The following is a 19143-nucleotide window of genomic DNA, read 5'->3' as shown; positions in this document are numbered from 1 at the left end:
CTTGGTTTTGATGGCAGCTTTGCCAGACTACATGACTGTACAAACTATTTATTCATAGTCATAACCTTTGGTTTATACCCTGAATCTATTTTAGTAATTATGTCATAAAATGTTCAATTGAGTTTATAAAGAGCAGAGATTTCTTCCTTACTATTTAGGGTTCCTTATAGTTCAAAGGCTTTAAACAAAAGTTATGTATTGTAGAAGGAAAAATTAAAAATATACAAGATGTGTGGATTTTTTTCTCCTACAGTCTGTATTTGAGGGTCAGAGGAACATTAAAAAAGAGACATTCAAAAGTTATCTGGTACTAGAGCACTGCATGCCTGTGCCAGAAATGTATCACCCACTGTTCATGGATTAGAAGGTGGTATTCAACCCATATCCAGAGCTGGAACTTCATTATAACAAAGCTTGGATGTGTATTCAGAACCAATTTTAGGATCTTCCACTTCTAATCACTTACAAATGTTTCTAGTAGGATGATAATTAAGATCCATATAGTCACAGTCAAGTTAAACACTTATCAACCGAGAGGGCTAGGACAATTTGGTTGGGGAGGAGAATGCAGGACATACCCTTCCCCACTAACTCTACCATTTAACACTAGTTAGTTTTGCTATGTAGTTGTGCAGAATGGAAGAATCCATGGCAGTGCAAAGGAACATACACATTTCATTGGTCACCCAAAGGGAGTGTTCACTTAGAACAAGCCCTGGTAACAGGAGAGAACTAAGGCAAAGCTGTGTCTGTCTGACACACTTTCTACAACACTTGCTGTGAATCATACTAATGTAGAAAGGCCACCACCACGGTTAGCCTCTTTTTATCACTATTTTCTCCCATTGTCCTGTTTCATAGTTGATGTATAATACTTCCCATAAAAATTTCAAGATATTTTGCAAATTGCTGCTGTGCTTTGATCATTTTAATTACTATTGATGAGAGTTGAATAAAGGCCTGGGAAGAAAAAGGGCATTTACTTTTCTTTGAAAAGAATATATTCATAAAGAGGTTTTTAGTAAAAATTATGGAAGAGTCAGGGAGATAAACTAATTGCTCAAAATGCTGTGATTATTTTATAGAAGTGGGCAGCTCAGTTACTTCTGCACCTTTTTGTTTTACTCTTTTTCTTTTTTCCTTCACGTTCTCTTCATCAGCATGAAAATTGTACCTTGTATAAAAAGATCTGTTTTGGAACATGAAAGACTCCAGATGTGTTCTTGTACATGAGAAAATTGTCATTCAGGAATAAATAAAGACATGAACTATCTCAAAAAAACAAACAAGAAAGAATCTTTAGGTACCAGTTTAATTTTGTCCAACACACCCAGAGCACTGCTGTGCCCTCATGCTGGTTGAGAAGGAGACCCATGTCCCCTCACTCATTGGAACGCTTCAATGGTGGGGATCCTACACCCAACCTTGACATTTACTGAGTTCCCAATCTATGCCAGGTTATTTAGCAGATGCTTTGCCTATGAAATCTCACATCAATTCTCACAACTGTCTGAGTTAACCAAGTAATGCCCCATTAATGATGTTTTGGTCAACAACAGACTACTTATGTGATGCTGATCCCATAGGATTATAACAGAGCTGAAATATTCCTATCACTTAGTGATATTGTACCCTTAGTAATGACACTGTGCAGGGCATTCCTCACATGTTTGTGGCCATGCTGGTATAAATGCACCTACTGAGTGCTGGTCATATGAAAGTAGCACACATAGTATGTGCTGTCCACAATTCTTGATAATGGGAACGACTATGTCACTGCCTTATGCATTTACTCTATTATCAATGTTTTAAAGTGTTCCTTACACTTTCAAAACTTTACTATGCAACAGCATTCTCTGTTGCACCAGCAGCAGCTCCACACACATTGTGTTTATTGTGTCTCTTACTTCCATCAAGAGGCCACGTGGAGGGGCTGACCTCCACAGTCCAGGTTTGTATAAGCACGCTCTATGCTGCTGAACAGGGATGAGATCACCTAATGATGCATTCTCAGACTGCAATCCTATTGTGAAATGACACATGACTGTCATTATTAAAAGTCCAATGAAAAGCCTGCATCAAGCAGTGTAGCAGCCACTCCAAAGTCCCACCTGACATCTCAGTGAATGTGGTTATGTTCCTGGGACTTTGAAGTTTGGCTTATTTTTAGCTATTTCATAATGGTCTTGTTATATCTTTCACATCCAGATAACTTTACCCTACTTAGAAAGCTTGGTAAAATGTGTCAAAAAGTATCTGTCTGGCTTACTCAGTTATAGAACTGGAGATGACCAGTGCCTGACATTAACTCAGTTCTCATTCCCATCCTCTGGTTTCAGGAGGAAGTTTGGGAGTGTAAGATTTTCTTGTTTTATAGTATAGTAGACATTTGCGTATCTTCTTCCTAACATTCATTTCCACTTCATTTCTTCTCCTATAGTTGTGTGTGTGTGTGTGTGTGTGTGTGTGTGTGTGTGTGTGTGTGTTACTGGATTTTGAACTCAAGCCTCATATTTGCTAGGCAGGTGATCTACTACTTAAGCCATCCTCCAGCTCCTTTTTGCTTTAGTAATTTTTTGGATAGTGTCTTGCTTTTTTGCCCAATGCTGCTTCTTGAGTAGTTGGAATTACAGGAATAAGCCACTGTGCCAGGTACTTCTCCCCACAATCTTGATGGTCCAGCCTGACTCCAGTTTTAAGACTAGTCTGAGATTATCTTATGCCTATAGATATTTAGTCTTTCTCTGGCCACAGGAATTGGTTCAGAGATGGACACAAGATCCTATCATAATCATAGGGATGTGGTGAGACATTGATCTTAGGGAAAGAGGATTTCCCTATCTTTGAGGGAAGCTAGTAGAAGAGACTTTCTTGTTCTGCAGTGTATGTGTGAGAACATGAGGCTCAAAGTTGCTACAGCAATTTGTAAGTAGCAAGGGAGTTCCTGAGGGCTATTGGAGAAGCACTGGGAACAGCATGAGAAATAGGAAGACATGGCAGAGAGACAGAGGAGTCTAGAGTCATTTGAGATACTATTTTAGCTGCTGGATTAAGCCTAACTTGAAGCAACATATTTGCTTCCACACTTTTAAAGTATGTGAACCAATAAATTTTCATTAGTGTTTAAACAGTATGAATTGGGGATTGTGTCACTAATAAAATGACCTTTTAGATTTCACAGGAAAGATAATCACTATCAAAGACATATTTGTTACTAGGTTCTATTAGTAAGGGTTCTCCAAAGAGACAGAACCAATAGTATATAGATAGTTATACTGTGACTGATAGACCATAGATTTAAACATAGATACACAGTCACAGAAATATATGGAAAGATAATTGTTTTTCAAGGATTAGATCACATGATTATGGAAGCTGAAAAGTCCCATGACCTGACCTCAGCAAGCTGAGGGCCCAAGAAAACCCATAGAATGGTTTTAGTTCATGGCAGAAGTCCTGAGATCCAATAAGCCAACACTCCAAGCCTAAGAGCAGGGGATGGACACTGAGCTCAATCAGACAAAACAAAGTCACCTTCCTCCACCTTTTTGCTCCACTCAGACTCTTCAGGGATGGGTGACGCCCTCCCGCCTTCATGATGCTGGTCTTCCTTAGTCAGTCCCCCAACTCAAATGCTAAGCTTGTCTGGAGACCCCCTCACAAATGCATTCAGATTGAGTCTACCAGCTACCTGGGTATCCCTCAGCTCAGTCAAGTTGACTATCACACTGTTACTCATTTAAAAGGAATTTATGATTGTTATTAGTGGAAAGGGTAACTGTCTGGAAGAGTAATCTTATTAATTAAAGTTTATGGTTATCTTAGGAGCAGTTAAAAATCAGTTTTGATTTCAACATTTGTTATCGAAAAATACTTTCTGCCTAAGGATGCTAGGGTTGGTATTTGCAGGCTTCAGTTTTGGTTAACTGGAGTTGGTTATAAATTGTAATTTCAAATCTTTCATTGTTAAGAACCTCACAAAACCACATAATTCAATAGCTTATTTGGTCTCAATATGCTTCTCTCATACTAGCAGCTGTATTTGCTGACACCGATGGTGAATTGTTTAACCTTTTGAAACCATTTTCTATAATTCTAGAGTGATATTTGCACATATACTTGGCTTTCTTTATAAATAAACTATATAAAGCTTTCTCCAGAATGTTAGTAAATGCGGAAAAGCTCAGAGCTGAGGACAGACTGACATTTTTGCTAATTTGGGAACCATTTAGAATAATGGTTTGTTCTGCAAACAAACTTCAAACCATTTTCTTATAAACACTGTAATCTAAAAAACAGTGAGTTTAACATCACTGTTTAATATCCTACTTATCGTCATAGAAGGAATAGTATTTAAGAGATTAATTTTACTGACTTTTTTGAACTGGATTAGAGGAACTGAGGCCCATTGGGGAAAATAGCTTCCATGAAGAGCAACAATCAGAAAAATATCATGGAGCATGCTGCAGTGCTGAAATAATTAATAATAATTTCCAGCTAACTATTTCCAGGATTTGATAGGTTTTCTGAAGAAGAAAATGGAGGCTTTAAATCTCCACAATGGAACCTGCTCAGGTCTAATAGGAATGCAGTTATGTTTTCTAACCTTTTGGGAAAGCGGGGGAAAATATATCCCGTATACTTTTATGGAAACTGACAATGAAACACAGAACATCTTAACTTGAATTTTTTCCTAAAATGACTTTGCTTCATTGTGGCGTTTTCTTCAGAGAGTAATTGGAAAATCATGTGGAGAGAAAAGAATAGCTGAGAGTCTGTAATATAAACACCATCTGCAAAGTCATTGCCACTTTTGGGCAGACAGAGGGCTGAGGAAATGAGCTCTGTCAGCAGTGGGGAAAGCTTCACAGACAGCTGGCCTTGGAAATGAAGTCTCAGATCATCCCGGGACTTGTACAGGAGCATATGTTTGATTACCGTGAGAAAGGCAAGGCCCTATTTTTTAAGTGTTATTTAACAACCAGAAACTGAATTTCTGGTTTCATAAAGGCCATACTAAAATGAGAGGAAAATGCTATTTAGAACATCTGCAAACACGGGGCGGGGGGACACAGGACAGTGTGGGCTCTGGCAGGAAAGCTGAGACCTGCAGGCCAGTACATGAAGCTGTGGAATGTGCTGTTGGCTAGGGCCTGGAGAGCATTTGAGCAAGATGAATTCTATACATACGTCACTGAAGATTTAAGTAAGGGAATGATGTGGACAGATTTTATTTAATAAACATTACATTTTAGATTTCCAGAAAAATTGTAAAGAAAGTACAGGAAATTCCCCAATATCCTGCACCTAGTTTTCTCTCTTATGAATACCTTAGGATACTATTGAACTAGAATGGATACATTATTGTTAGTTGAAGTCCATAGGTTGTTCAGATTTCCTTAGTTTTACTCAGTGTCCTTCTTCTGCTCCAGAACCCCATCCAGGACCCTCTGTGTTTAATCCCGTGTCTCCTTAGGCTCCACTTGTCTGAAGTTTCTCAGACCTTATTTTTGATCTTTGATGGCTTGGAAGAGGACAGGGCAGATATTTAGTAAATTGTCTCTCTTGCGTTTTTCTGGTGTTTTCCTCATGCTTAAAATGGTGTTCTTGGTTCATGGGAGAAACACCACACAGGCTAAGGGGCCCTTTTATCACATAAGTTCAAAAACATGTGGTATAGATATGACTTATCACTGGTGATGTTGACCTTGATCATCTGGCTGAGGTAGATATCAGTTTTCTCTTTTAATCCTTTATGTGTTTTAGAAGACAGTCCACACTTAAGGAGTCAGTATTTTTCTATCTTCTTGAGATAAAAGTATTTACATATGTTATCTGAAATTCTGCTGCATGGGAGATTCCTTCTTTTCTCCATTATTAATTTATTATTTCTTTTTTTGGTAGTACTAAAATTTGAACTCAGGGTCTTGCACTTGCTAGGCAGGCACTCTACCACTTTAGCCATGCTCCCAGTCCTTTTTGTTTTCGTTATTTTTTGAATAGGGTCTCACATATTTTCCCAGCCTTTCTGGACTGTGACCTTCCTACTTACATTTCTGGTGTAGCTGAGATGACAGGTGTGCACTACCACACCTGGCTTATTGATTGAGATGGGATCTCGTTAACTTTTTGCCTGGGCTGGCCTCAAACCATGACCTTCCCTATCTCTGCCTCCCAAGTAACTAGGATCAAAGATGCAAGCTCCTGCACTTGGCCTTATTTATATATTTGATCTTTTATATTTGTCAGTATGGACTCATGGATATTTAGTTACACTTCCCATGATAATTAAATACTGCTTTATTTATTTTGTTGTGACCATTGGGAATTCTTTCAATTGCTTCTTGCAGGCATTCGATATAACCCCAGTAAAGAACTCCTATAATTTTAGGTTTCCTTGGCTTCCATTGTGAATACAGGGCTCAGTCACCCTCAAAAATTTCTAGTTCTCTTCCTTCTCTCAGTTCCTCAATATAATTAACATGGATAGCTGTTTTATATAGCCAACTCAAGGCAAATACCTCCCTCTGGAACAGCTAGATACAACTGACCTGGCCTGCCCCATGGACCCCACCACCTCATATGGACTGGGCAGATATGACACCTGTCCACCTCTTAGTCAGAGTATAGACACACAGAACTCATGCCTGTTTCCTCTAGACTCATCAGTTAAAACCTGGGAAACCTGAATGGATAACATATCCTGGGTCCCTCAACCCATTGGTCCCTCTCTTTCCTCACTCCATACCTAATTGTGCACACTGTCTCACGACCTGAACCTCAGCCCTCCTTGATGATATCCCACTTCTCTTGTGGAAAGACATGTCAATAGTGTGTGTGTGTGTGTGTGTGTGTGTGTGTGTGTGTGTGTGTGTGTGCAGTGGGTGTTTAAGTTCTCTCTTATTTTTCTGATGTTCTAAGATACCATAGGCTCATCTCATGTATTTCCTGCCCCAGTCCTAAAGCCAGCCATCTTTCTCTGGAGCCCAATATAACCATATCTAACAATAGTATTAGAAGCAAAGAATGAGGTGCTAGGTATGCTTGTCACTTCTGGAGTGTCATTACTTACAGGATCACAAATTCCCACTACAACACTGAGGACCCTGGATAAAGGGAAAACACCTTATCAACTAGAGTATAGAGTGAATGGACAGTGTCCTTTGCCTTCAGTTCTTTAGTTTTATAAATGCTCATTTTTAATCCATGGACTATTTGTGTGTGTGTATGTGTGTGTGTGTGTGTGTGTGTGTGTGTGTGTGTGTGTGTTGAAAATATCTCTGCTACATAGGGAATACATTGAAAAGAGATTAGAAAAACTAATAAGTAGGTTAAGTCCACTGAAAAATAATGGTGGCTAGGGAAAACATTATTAAGTTCTTCTTTCTTTTTGTTAGATAGGGTCTCACTATTGTAGCTCAGGCTGGCCCAGAACTCATGATCTTTCTTCTTCAGCCTCCTGAGTGCTGAATTACAGGCATGCACCGTGTGCCTGGTTTAAGTTCTTACTAGTAAGCTTTGTATTTAAAAGTCATTATTTTTAGCCAAACACTGATGGTTAATGCCTGTTATCATATCTACTTGGGAGGCTGAGATCAGGAGGATCACAGTTCAAGGCCAGTCCAGGCAAATAGTTAGCAAGACCCCATCTCAATGGAAAAAAGCTGGGTGTGGTGTTATACTGTCATCCTAGTAAGGGAAGAAGCATAAAATAGGAGGACTGTAGTCCCGGCCAGGCTGAGCAAAAAGTGAGAGCAAAAGAGGGTTGGAACATGGCTCAAGTGGTCGAACACCTGCCTAGTAAGTGCAAAGCCCTGAGTTCAAACCACAGCATTGCCAAAAAAGAAAAAGAAGTTATCATTTTTATTCACCATGCACTATTCTAAGAACTTTATAAGAGTTAATTCATTGTGTTTACCTGTGGGTTATACTGAGACACAGAGAAGTCCACCACATTGACAGAGTGTATCAGAGGGGATTCCAGCCATGACAATCAGGCTGCAGATGCCAAGCTTTTAACCAGTTTCAGTTTTCCCTCTCAGTTAAAGTTCCTAATGCCTGACTAAGGAAGACATAAATTTTCTCATTTATCTTTTGCAAAGTGATAATACACCATTATGCCCTATAATATATTCCTAGGTCTGATGTATAAAAGACCAAGCCATCAAAACAAAAACCACCCAGTACAAGCAAAAAGAAAACAAAATAGAACAAAACCAAAACCAACAAACCCAAACACCCAATTCCACTTAAAGGCATGCAGTGGTGAAAATCACGTGCTTCACTGAGTGGCATGCTACATTCCTAAGCCTGCCATCATTGGTAACTGCAGAGGAAGACAGGCCTGACTCACAGGCTGTGTCATGGCTACAGCCTAGCTGTTTTCCCTAGCCACCATTATTTTTCAGTGAACTTAACCTACTTATTAGTTTTTCTAATCTCTTTTCAATGTATTCCCTATGTAGCAGAGATATTTTCAACACACACACACACACTCTTTATATTCCTAAGAGCCTTTCAAGCATAGGGAAATGGGTCCTAACCAAAAAAGAAATAATCAACTTTTGCAAATCCTATTATAAAATAAAGAAGCCATTGATAAAAGATGAAGCCTCTGTCTCATTAAAAAACTTTTACTTGAACAACACAAAATGGACGAAGCCTGTGCTTATGTATACTTTTGAATCAGTCATCACACTTTACTTAGGAAATCAAATCAATCATTCTCCATCCTGGATTTTACTATCAGATCCAAATCTGTTCTCAGACACTGGTGAGAACTTGAGGGCACAGTTTGCCTTCATCACAAATAAAGAAGAACTGTTTCTGGTGCTTATGCGAGGCAGGTTAGAAAATGGGGAAATCACTGGGACTCAGGTGCCATGAGACCTTCTTAGTGGCCGAGCTCTTTTCAGTTAGGCAGAAAAACTACAGAAACTTCCACCCACATGAAGGTAGGGTACTTAAAAATTAGCATAAGTGTATGTCCAAGTGATCCTTCACTCCATCCCAGGGGCTGCTCAAACCCCTCCCCTCACACAGGTTGCTGGCAGTTTCAAAGGCTTTGAAACACAGAGCCCCCTTGCTTTCCCCAGCTTCTCCACCTGGCAGAGAACACACTGCCCTTGTGGTCCCCTCCCCCTCCCTATAATAAACTCCACCATCTTCCTTGACTGTGTCCTGGATCCTCCCACTGAACACAAAGAATTTAGGTGTCTTCTGATCAGAGACTACACGCAATTACAACATAAGTAGCCATCTGACATGTAATTATCCCCTCATGCTGACTTTATAATTTCAAGTAGAATCTGCAACTCTTTGTGCCACTGGATTTGGAACATGGATTCATCAAATTTAATAAAAACAAGGGCTATGGTTTGGACATGCTGTCCCCCAAATTTCATATGGTTGGATCATGAAGGTTCTGCATTCATGAATGGATTCATCCTCTCAGGGTTAAATAGGTTAAATATGAGTGGGTTAATGGATTATCTCTAGAGTGGCTGTGTTCTACAAATGAACTCTCTAGTACTGTTGTTCCATCTGGTCACGGGATACTCTCTACCATGATATGATGTAGCAAGAAGGTCCTTGCCAGCTGCTCATCACTTGCTGGTGCCATGCCTGTGGCCTTCTCAGCTTCCAAAATTGTGAGCTGAAATAAATCTCTTTCCTTATAAATTACCTTGTCTCAGGCAGTTTGTTATAGCAACAGAAAATGAACAGACAGAAAGTAAGCAAGGAGATGCTCAACAGTTCTGCATTAGGCAGCATTATAAACTGAGTTTAGTCCTGGGACGTGAAGCTAGTGACATGTTTGATAAAATTATCTTTATTTTAAATCAGACATTGGGTTCACTACCTTGAACCTGGACTTTGCAGCATCAGAATACAAAAGCACCTGTGTTACTTCTTTGTTTTATCTGATTGACATATTTGGCATACCTGGTCTAACTTTCTCCTGGTCAAGAAGAAAAACACTAGTCTGCATTTTTGGTGTATTGGATCCTCAGGACCAAGAATGGCCCAGTTTCAAGGTGAGCTGAAATGAAATAAAGATGTCCGTTAATTGAATGGCTGGCTGACTGAAGACTAGAACAGGATAGGATAGTAGTGTTCCCATGCGTGACAACTGTTTTGCTCTCCCAGCCCTTAGGAGAGAGCAGAGAAGGTAACTCTAATTCTGCAGAGCCTCCCAGGAAGTTAGCCTCACAGAATTTTAGACTTATGTGGTGGGTAGAGGCCTTATTCCTTTGCACACTATTTGGTGAAATAATACAGTTTATATCAGCTCATTTATCCCAAAGTCCTCACTTTATGCTGAGGCCATGGAAATTTAAATGGCTTCCAAAGTCACTTAGCTCATTGGAGGGGGTGGCCAAGTTTCCCCCAGGGCAGAGAGCTGGAGGCCACAGCAGATTAGAGCTAGAATTCAATACCCAGGTTGCTCAAACAAAGACCACAGTCTGAATTTCTTAGGGTAGAAATTATAGCTTATCCATTTCCCACCCCTCAGTATTTAGGGTCAAATTCTAATCTGGTGCCCTTTTGATGCTGACAACATGATTTTAGTACTAGCATTTTCTGTTTTTACAATACTCAACTGGTTAATTGGATATCCCTGGCCTCCAGTATCACCAGGCGGCACAATCAGCCTTATTTTCTTGTGCTCTTTACCTGACTTTCCTTGTTTCTTAATATAAGGAAATTAATTGACACTTGGTGAGCTAATGGTTGTGTCACTTGCTTTCCAAAATGCCATTTAAAAATGTTCTAACCCTTGGAGTAGTTATGGGAAGGCTGCATTATTGTCATAAAAGAATTGTTTTCTTGAGGCTTGTCAGCCAATTTGTAAATGGTAAAAACAACATTAACAAAGAAAACAAAAAGAAGCAAAATCCCCAAATCACTGCTTTTTCTTCTTATACCTTAAATTTCCAACATCCTGCAATATTTCTCTGTTAGCTTAATTTGATAGGTTCTACAGGGAGCTTAATTTTCAAGGAAAAGGTGGCAAGAGTAAATTACCTTGACAATTGTTAGAAAAAATGCCGCTCACAAAGAAAGCTCATGAGAAAAGTCTCACCTCCATAGAGCAAAGTTTAATGGCAGGCCCAAACTGCCAGGCTGGCTGGGGAAAAGATGGCGCAGCAGTGAATCTGGGCCAGGCATGGCTTTTATAGAAGGGGGAGGGTAAGGAAGTTAGTGCATGTGCAGTAGTCTCTGGTAGGGGTGGGACTGTTTTAGAGCATGGGAATTTGTTTAAGGGCAGGGCTGTCCTTGGAAGTTCCTCAAGTGAGGTCTGAGGATAAAATGGCTGCTGATTTATAAATGGTGACATTATTGTTCTATCATTACCCCATTTTTTCTTTAATAATTATGGGGGAAGGGGCTGAGGATTGGGAATTGGGGCAGAGCATCAGTCTCTTTAGCTGCTTCCTGCTGGCAGGGGGCATTGTATGGGGCAGGATCCGCAGGCTCCTGCATCCTGGTGGGGGCCCTCATAGCAGTCCTCTGGATAGTTTTGGAGAGGTTGATATCCCTGGAGACATGCAGTGTGATACAAGGGAGGAAGCTTAAGAACAGGAGAGCAAGAAACATAGGCATTAGGATGGGCATTGGCCAGAAGAACCACTGTGAAATGTTGTTCCCTGGACAATTTCAAGAGTCCTCCAGTTCCCTTCTCCATTTTTCTAATTGTTCCTTGAGAGGTGTCACCACTGAGGGATCCCATTGAGCTTGACGGCAGTGGTGCCATGAGAATGACCAGATGAGGGCTGGTCCATCAAAGTCCCAATGGAGAGGGTAGAAGATCCTTTAGGAGAACAAGATCCCCTGGTTTAACAGAAATTGTTATAGAGTGGGGCAGGATCTGGTCTGCATGCTCTCTGAGAAGTTTCCTGAGAAGGTTAAGATAAGGTAGGTAGTCAGCCAGAGGAGCAGGGTCTGTTGGAGACAAGTTTTCTAAGGGAAATAGGTGGCCATACATTATTTAAGACCCAAATAGGAATATTAGGAGGAGCATAAAAAGGTGTCTGCTAAGGGACTGCATACCTAGGGATCTAAATTCTGCAAAATCCTGTAACTCCCAAGAAAGCTGTAAGCTGTCTTATGGTATGGAGGGGGAGGGAAAAAGAAGATTGGGTTGATGAACTCATGACTCAAGGAGTGAGTCTGTCCCTTTAAGGCCACACCTAGGTAGATGACCTGTGGGAGGCAGGGGCTGTCAGAATTTAAATGTAACACTCTTGGATAAAAGAGAGCTTTAGCTCATTATTTTATATAAATTGACACTTTTAACTTTGCAAATGTTTGTACCATATTTAGATAAAATATAACAAGGTGGTCATTTAAGACACATAAGCAAATATGTAAATGAACTCTGATTTAGTAGTACTTAAAGCTTGACAAGACCAGCAAAAAAAACCATTCTCTGTAGTGGTTTTTTGTAGATGTTACTCAGAGCAGAACAATATTAAGATAACCTTGTTATTTTATAGACATAGAGAATTTGATTTTAGTTTGACATGACCCTAAAAATCTTTTAGGCAACTCTCTTAGATTATAGTCAACTTTAACTTTATCACACACCAAAGCTTTTTATTATACACTTTTAAAACTTACTCAGACCTTCATATAACATACTAAATCCTTCGATGGCTTGTCTTTATCCCTCCTATTTGAAACAACCTCTAGGATAAACCCTTCTTTACAAAATCCTTTCTCATCCAAAAACATTCCTTTTTCTGTTAACTTCTCAAAAAATCTATATACTTTCCAGTTGTTTATTTTGTAACTTGTATTTTAAAATTAACTTTTGTAAGAATTTTAAATTTATTATATGGGCTGGAGCAACTAATTAGTAGTCCTTGTTTTTTAAGGAATTTATGATAGGCATAAGGCCTTATCATTTCTCAGAGGGGCTTGAGGGGATATGGTTTTGGGTGTGGAAATTGTGAGGGATTTTTGAGTTTTATTTGAATAGGGAGGGCTGTCCAGGCTCACCCTACACTCATCTCATCAGTCCACATTGTGGAATCTGTTTGTTCCTGAAGGAGGGGGCAGCAGAAATAGCTGCCTGGGGGGAGGAGAATATGAGTTTTTAGTTCAGAGAGTAAATCCCGTCCCAGCAGGAACACTGGAGTTTTAGGTACTATGAGGAAAGGGTGACAGAAGAGGAGGTCTCCCAAAGAGCAGGCCAGAGGCCAGGTAAAATAGTGCTCTAGGGGCTTGCCAGATATGCCCCAAATGACAACTTTGTCATTGGACTGGGGACCAGGAGAGAAAAGTAAAACAGAGAAATGAGCTCCACTGTCTAGCCAGAAAATGATCTTTTGTTTTTTTGTTATAATGGCTACCATGAGGCTCCTCAACATTGATGCCAAGAAGTGGTGCATGGACAGAAAGCCAGGACCCATCAATCCAGAGGAGGTGGCACCTCACCTTCCATCTGGAGATGGAGGCACTTAGACCTCCAATGGTTACCTTTGCAGAGAGGGTAGGGTCCTGGTTGGAGGTGGAGCTGTCTCCTGTGTTGTCCCCCCTTAAGCATTCTCTGCAGAAATGTCCCTCTTGTCCATCATGGTAGCAAACTCGAGATGTAGGCCCCAGTCAGGTGGGGACAGCAATGAGGTCATGTCTCTTATCTTTCTGTTAGTTATGTCCCAGTTATAATATACAGATATGGTTAGTTGTATTAGTTGATCCAATGACTTTTCTCCTTCAGCCACAGACTGAGTTTTCTACAAATATCTGGGGCTGACTGTTAGAAATTTATCTTTGAGGAGGACCTCTCCCACCTGTGACTCTGGGTCTCCTGTGGTATGCTTTCTGATAGCATCCTTAAGATGTTGTAGAAAGGTAAGGGGATTTTCTTTAGGGAATTGCTGTAAAACAAAGTTATTATTTTACATTGACACCTGACACTCTGGAGAGCAGGTCTCTGTTTCCTCACTTGAAGAATGAGGGATCTGGTCTAGGTTAAACTACTTTCTTCCACTATGAGATGGCTGAAGTGACATGAATGCCAGTTATCTTTCTTACTATTTTTTTTGATTTAGCAATCTTGGGGAATTGAACCCAGGGTTTTGCACATGCTGGGCAGACATTTTCTTGTTGAGCTACTTCCTCAGCCCCAAATATTTTTTTGTCTTTGGCTATGCTGGATTTGAACTCAGGGCTTTATGCCTGCAAAGTGGCACTCTACTGCTTGAGCCATATCACCAGCCCCTTTTAGTGTGGATCTGTCAAGGGGACTGCCTGTGCCCCTGTCAGTGGGTACATGTATTCCCACATTTCCAGGTGCCATGGGTATTGGGGTTCCTTGTAAATGGTAATCATTTCCAACCTGAGTGGCCTGGGCCAGAACCCATTGCATTTCTAATGCAATAGTAGAAGCATAATATCCGTTTATGTCAATTGAAAGGTTTGGATCACAGAATAAAGGCTTGGATATATTGGTCTGGGCATTAGTATAGTTGTTTAGATGTTTTTAAATTTCCCTTAGATCTGATAACTGGAAGGGGACATAAGATTTGCCCTCTTCTTACCATTACCTGTTGAAGGGGGAAGCAGCCATTAGGAGGTTCTGGATATTAGGGTGGCTTAGAAGGTAGAAATTTGTATAGGGGACCTCAGTTTACTTTTTCCCTTTTATAGAAAAGTTCTAACTGGAGTATGGTATTGTAATTTAAGGAGCCCTGTGAAGGCCACTTCTCTTGGTCACCCAAATGCATACTGAGGCCAGGCCTCAGTACAAAGCTTCCAACATCTACCAGCCAGAAGACTGGAAGATGCAGGTCCCATCTAGAAAGAAAAAGAAGTTAGGATCCTGTCTTTTAGCTAACAACAGGCAACCTCTTTAATAAAGGCTACTTTTTAAACAAAGGAATAAATCATCTGTAAAGTTAGAGAAGGGCATTCAGAGGGCATCCCGGGCCAATAACAGTACCATACTGTCCATTTTGAGATTTCTGGGACCATAACCTTGAGCTAACAATTGGCTTACAAGGGCTGGGTCTGGTGCCCCAAGGTGTGAGGTGAGGCTAGGAACAGGGCTTGTGCAAGGCACCACTCCCTCCACACACACCTGGGACAAATGACCCTGACTGCCTAAGCCTGATCCTGCAGCCTGTCGCCCCTCCCCCCTTCCTGTGTACTCTGCGTGCGTTTATTCTAGGGGAAGTGGCGGCAGACTGCAGCCATTGCCATGTGTGGCTGACAGCCCAGGATGTGCTGGGTCCTCTCTATGGATTTTCTTAGCTATGGCATGTGTTTTTGCTGTGTCCAGGAGCCAGCATCCCTGTGCACAAGTGCGCCTGTTTGCTTTCCCTCCTCCCTTTGCGGGGGTGGAGTTAGGGCATGAGCGTGGCAGCTGCAGTTTTTTTGTAAGCGCTTTTTTGTAAAGCAGCTGACTTAAAGTTACTTTAGACTGAGAAGCCTGGCAAACTAGTTGAAATAACTTAAGTCATTACAAGTCATTAACTTGTAACCATGTTACAAGTTTTTCATGGGAGGCACGGTCCCAGTAAACCCAGGGAGGGGAAGGCAGACAGAGAGAAAGGACATGTGGTGAGACCATGGAGGAAACAGAAAAGGTGAGCTGACATCTTAGGTAAGGGAGGGGAAGGCAGAGCCTGGAGGCATGACACACATCTGAGGGATTAGCCATCACCTGTGTCTCTAGGTTGCTCCCATTGACTGGTACTGGAACACTTTCAGCAAAACAAAACCTCCACTCTCTGGTCGCTGTCTCAGGAAAAAGGGGCATTAGACAGGAGTGGGGGAAGAGAAGCAATCATCAGATGCCATAATCCAATAGGACTCCCCCAATGTAGCAACGTAGCATGAGGCGTACCTGAATAAATCGCAGGCTTGGTCTCAGCCCACAGGGAGGGAGCATGAGCTCCCCAGAGCCGGAATCACTGTGAGGCCAGAGTTGGCAAGGAGTGGCTGGTTTAACACCATGATGGAAAATCCTTCAGGAAGACAGGAAGAGACAGGCAGCCTGAGCAGCGCAAGAAATTTGCTTACATGGGAAAGGAGGAGGTTTAGGAGAGGATGTGGCTGAATTAGAAACTGGTTTAGAGACTAATAGAATCTGCACAGGGGAACAGAAAGTATAGAGGGAGGGTTTGGTGCAGGGATAGGGAAAGGATTGGACATAGGAAAGTTCCTTCCATTTACCAGCACGCTCACAGAGATTGTATGAATCCCTTAGAATATTGGGATTGAAAGAGCCATTAAGTGGCCATTTGGAGGCATTGTCTAATGGGTATTAGGGCCAGGCCTGATTATAGCGAAAAATGAGTTTTCATGGCTTAAGATCAGGTGTTAGGCAGAGGGGCCCAAGGTTGGCCAGGAGACATCCCAATGGGGAGTCTGAAGGAATTTGGGATGGTCCAACTCCCATGGTGAGGCCTGACCTGAGGAGAGATATGGCAGGCATCCCTGAGATACCAGGTCTTCAGGAGAGAGAGAGATGTGGAGCACCCAGAGGGAACATCTTCACCCTGGGAGGCCCAAAGTCCTTAGTGGGAAACCCAGTTCTCAGGGATGAGAGAGAGCGAGCTGAGACCTGGTGCTAGGGTTTTGAGGGAATGAGAGAGAGAGATCACAGCTCTGTGTGTGAGGAGGACTCACTGAGAAAGAGAGGACCTTGAGGGAAGATTGGCCAGTGGTGGATGGCAGTTGGAGGTGCACTGGGGTGGAGGAACTTCCCTGTGAGCTAATGAGGGAGTGGCATTTTTTAGGATCGGGGGGTCCCGGTAAAGCAGCTCAGATCCCAGAGGATGGGAATGGGAGTTGAGAGAGAGAGAGACAGAGAGAGAAAGAGAGAGAGAGAGAGAGAGAGAGAGGGATGGTGTGGGGGAGGTCAGGAGAGCAAGGTCAGTGCCAGGAGCTCACCCAATCTGAGTCATGGCATGGCACCAAATGTTAGGAAAAATGCTGCTCACAAAGAAAGCTCACAAGAAAAGTCTCATGTCCATACAGCAAAGTTTAAAGGCAGGCCCAAACTGCCAGGCTGGCTGGGGAAAAGATGGTGCAGCAGCGAGTCTGGGCCAGGTGTGGCTTTTATAGAGGGGAAGATTAAGGAAGTTAGCACATGTGCAGCAATATTTGGTAGGGGTGGGGTTGTCTTAGTGGATGGAAATTTGTTTAAGGGTAGGGTTGTCCTTGGGAGTTTCTCAAGTGAGATCTGAGGACAAAATGGCCACCGATTTACAAATGGTGACATTATTGTTCTATCAGTAATCATTTGCTACTTACCTCAGGTGTGCCTGTCCTGGGTTGAGGTGTGCTGTGACTGGTTATTATCAGCTTTATTTTACACTGATAAGGAGAAAAAAGAGATTTCTCTCTGTCCCTCATTGTTTTTAACTAGAATTTCCCATGACAAAAGACAAACTAACCACAACCAAACAAGTTCTATTGAAATATATACCTGCTATGAATCTGAGGGAGAACCCAGAAGAATGAGTAAATCTCCAGATTACATCTAAAAGAAAGAGTTTAAACACGAGGCTTAAATGCCCTCCTTTTCTAAAGGAAGGTGAGAAAGGGGAAAGGTAAGAGCAGATGGCTGGAAAAGCACCATCCACAAAGGCAAGGTTGCTGAGGCAGATTTGAGTAGGTGCATTCTCTATTGTCTCAGGTCTTCTGCAGGTATGAAGGGTGAACTCCTTACAAATGGAGATTTCCTTTGTGGAGTAAATTCCTCTTACCAAAGGGCAACTTTTCATCTGAAATTTCCCAAATAACTAGAAATATTCTTTCTGTCAAGGAGACAAATTTTGGGATGGCATATTCTAGTCTCCTACAGTCAAATTCAGGATGGTACATCCTGAACCCCATCGACATTTGCTGGATATAAATCCACATTTATAGGACAGCAATAAAAGGTAGCATCACTAATATTTATCCATGTGACTCCCTTTCCAGTTGTCATCCATTCCTCCTCAGATTCTCATTCTTTTGGCTGTTTGTTGAACTGCTTTTGCCAGAACAGAAGCAGAGGGTTTTCTGAAGAATATGTTCCTGAATAAGGCCCATTTTGCTTGCCATGCAGATGGAAATCACTGAAGTGATAAGTTGGGCAATACTGAAAGAGTTTATTCACAAGGTGGCCAAACATGAGGAGGTGGGAACCCCAGTCTTAAATTTGCTTCCCTAAGAATAGGATTTATGGGTATTGCTACCAGTTTTTAACCCTAAACTGGGTCCTTTTCTCTCTCTCAGAATTGTGATCCTGATAAGGAGACCCAGTGCTGATTAAGCAGAGAAAGGAACTTTTACTCACAGCCAAACATACAAGTGGGAGATATATTTGCAAATGAACTTCTCAGAAGGTTCTAGATATTAGGTAAAGAAAGGAGGTGGAGGACACAGTAATAAAAGGGAGGAATATTCATGTCTTTTCCAGGAATGGGCAGAGACTTTCTGGGGATTCAGGTCCCACCTCTTTGTGCACTTTTTATGGTTCTTGCCTGGCAAGGCATGACAATTGTCAATTTGTATGTGCTAGAGGGCATGTCAGCTTGCATTCAGATGGGATTATAATGAATTTGGAGTTTTGTGTTCACTCTGGCAGTCATATTAGATCCAACCAGTTTCCAGGTACTTAGATACTACTTTGGCTAAAAAGCACTGGCTCCACACCTGGGCCACAAGGTAACTAAAAGTAGGATGAAAACCTGGCATCTCTGCCTTCATTTTGTGCTTATTTTCTTTGTCTTAAAGCTTTGAGTTAGTCTGCTTAACTCTGTGAATAGATGTGCTAATTATTCAAGGAGTCTTTGTCTAAAAAACAGAGATACCTAATTCCCCTTCGAGGCTGAAGGCACAAAGATAAGAGTAACTGAAGCACCTCACTGTCAACTTTACAATGTTCTGTTCCAGACCATCAAAGAGGCTCTGAAAATCTGCAGCAGGTTTAGGACAACCTATACCTGCAGTGCCCTTGAATCCCAGGAACAGCAGAGCCTCACAGATAGATCACCCATGATGAGATCACCCCCAAATAGTAGCAAACATTTCATGGGAGCTGGATTGTTTCCCCTCCTTACCCCAAGTAATAAAAAATTCTTCAGGTCACCTAGCAGAACTAGAACCACTAGGTCACTCTCTGACAAACTGCTTAGTTAT

Source organism: Castor canadensis, chromosome 3 (genome assembly GCF_047511655.1).
Source record: "Castor canadensis chromosome 3, mCasCan1.hap1v2, whole genome shotgun sequence".
NCBI lineage: Eukaryota > Metazoa > Chordata > Mammalia > Rodentia > Castoridae > Castor > Castor canadensis.
The sequence above is the reverse complement of the archived record's forward strand: the minus strand, read 5'-3'. Positions refer to the sequence as shown.